Raw genomic sequence first — 2,637 nt, forward strand, 5'->3', positions numbered from 1 at the left:
CCCCCCCCCCCCAACAAACCCAATCCCACCCCCCTCCTCAAAACAGGGGGTTAACAAAGCGCTGAATTTGAAGCGCTTATGAGCATGTCACTGGCCACCCCACCCTCTCACCACCACCCTTCGAGGCACCAGAATATGAAAGTAGTATTATTGGAAGTATGCGTCTTTTTATTTGTTATTCTTCTGGATATTAATTCCCTTTGATCCACCTTAGCAGAGTAATCGGGTAGTCCTATGCATGTAGCACTTCTTTTTTCGGGATTATTACTAGAATAAAAGAGACGGCCTCGGTCAACTTCTTTGGAGAAATAGTTCAGTTACATAGTGGACAACTTTTTTTTTTTTTTTTTTTTTTTTTGGGTGTAAATTAATTAATTTAACCATGGTGATTGATTGAACGGCAGCATGGGGGATTGGTTCAGGACAACGGTGGAGGTGAGGCAAGGCTGTTTGCTCTCTCCCTCTCTCTTCAACATCTTCCAAGAACGAATCATGACTGACACTCTGGAAGACCACAATGGAACAATCAGAGCAGCCTACGGCATGGAGATCAGTGCCGAGAAAACCAAGTTAATGACCAATAACACGAATGGCATCAACGCGGACATCAAAGTCTGGGGCGAGAAACTTGAGACCGTCAACAGCTTCAAATATCTTGGATCAATCGTCTCAGATGAAGGCTCAAGACCAGAAATTCACTCCCGAATAGCGCAAACAACAGCTGCACTGTCAAAACTGAAGCCTATTTGGAGGGACAGAAACATCACGCACAACTAAAAAATCAGACTAATGCGCTCACTGGTCATCTCAATATTTTTATACGCCTGCGAGTCGTGGACAATGACAGCAGAATTGGAGAAAAAGATTCAGACCACAGAGATGAGATGTTACCGCAGACTCCTTGACATCTCGTACAAAGACCACGTTTCAAATGCTGAGATACGAAAGAAAATCACCAACGCTGTGGGGCAGCATGAAGATCTACTAACCACGGTGTAGAGACGAAAACTAAAATGGTATGAGCATGTCACAAGATCAGAAGAAGAAAAAAAGAAGATTGATTTTAAAAAGTCGACAGCAAATTGAAACGCGTGCGATCTCAAAGACTGTGAAGATATGATAGAAATTTTACACATTGTTTGTATCACAATTAGTAAATATAAATAAACACACCTTCTCCCACTAATCGCTGAACTGACAACAACTCAGTCTTGTGGCATATGCAGTCAGTTCAAAAGAAGAAAATTGGTTACACAAACAAAACAAAAAAACACTCAACTACTGTTGTTCTAATCAAAGATCTCGAGCCTCGACCAGACTGTAATTAATACTAATGGTTATATTATTATAGAAAACACCTCTTTATATTTGTCGCGTAAGCACGAAAATTGACCCTTTTTTTTGGAATTCAGAGGTGCACGCAAATTTTTTTTTTTTATCAGAGCAATTTACCACTTAGATTCTGTGTAGTGATGTTGACAAGTTGTCCATTTGGTGTGGCCCAGACTATAGATCTAGATCTACCCAATATTGATCGGAATAAGACAATGCTATAAAAATAGAATCAAATCCTTGGAGGTTCAAATTCCAGAAACTTAGAAAGCTTCCACAATTCAGGCAGTGGAGCGATGAAAAGTAGGTAGAGACGATGGCTACTATAGTGCTGTCAAAAATTCGAGACGCAACTTTTTGTCAAATATCTCTTCAACTATCGAACATAAACTCTCCAGCTTTCGCACAGTGACTTGTATGAATTTGTGTTAACAGATCAATATTTTTGCAAAGACCGGTAGGCTCTATTCTAGAAAATTCCTTTATAAAAATAAAAAATCATAGTAGGTGGTTTCTACCGATTTTAAAAGGTTTACAGCTGGGACGATATCGCCTTTAAAAGCAAGTCCGTAATTTATTTTCTAATCTCGAGATTGTCTTTATTGCACGCATGTTTTGAGACCTTACTTTTAGTTTTAGTGCAAAAAAGTGTTCACTATAAAATTAATTTCTTGTAACTAGTTTTGCTACTAAAAAGTGTCATTGGTGAGCTGTGACGACGTAACCCTTTTGTGTATACAAAATGTGTGTGAGAAGCGGGAAGTTCTGCGAACCAAATTTTTTTTTCTGCGTGAAGGAGGTTTGGAGTATTTTATATAAATTTAAGAAGAAAAGTTATTTAGTCTAGACTCAATTGTTTGTGGAAAAATATGATTAAGTTAAGACAAATCGAGAGAAACTGCTGTGCAAGGTATGGGTGACATTGATTCATCCGTTATAAAGATATTTGAGGATATTTGTGGCGTCGGTGGCCTAGTGGTTAGGCTCTCGGACTCCAACAGTAAGGTCGTGGGTTCGAATCCCGTCAAGGGCCCGACTTTGTGTCCTTGGGAAAGGCACTTTGCACAAATGTTCCTCACTTCACCCAGGTTGGAATGGGTACCCGGCTATAGACATCGAAAGATCTTGTCAGTTTGTAAGTGTTTGAGCGCTTAATCAGCTGCTTGCACTGTATGCTTCCCGGGAAGCTGAGAATGTTTCCGAGTGTTCTATGGTCTGCTGGGGTAATAATATAGTGTAAAGCGCCTAGAGCCTGCTGTTGAGCGGGGAAATGCGCTATACAAATGCTATTTATTATTATTATTA

Source organism: Aplysia californica, unplaced genomic scaffold, assembly GCF_000002075.1.
Source record: "Aplysia californica isolate F4 #8 unplaced genomic scaffold, AplCal3.0 scaffold00088, whole genome shotgun sequence".
Taxonomy (NCBI): Eukaryota; Metazoa; Mollusca; class Gastropoda; order Aplysiida; family Aplysiidae; genus Aplysia; species Aplysia californica.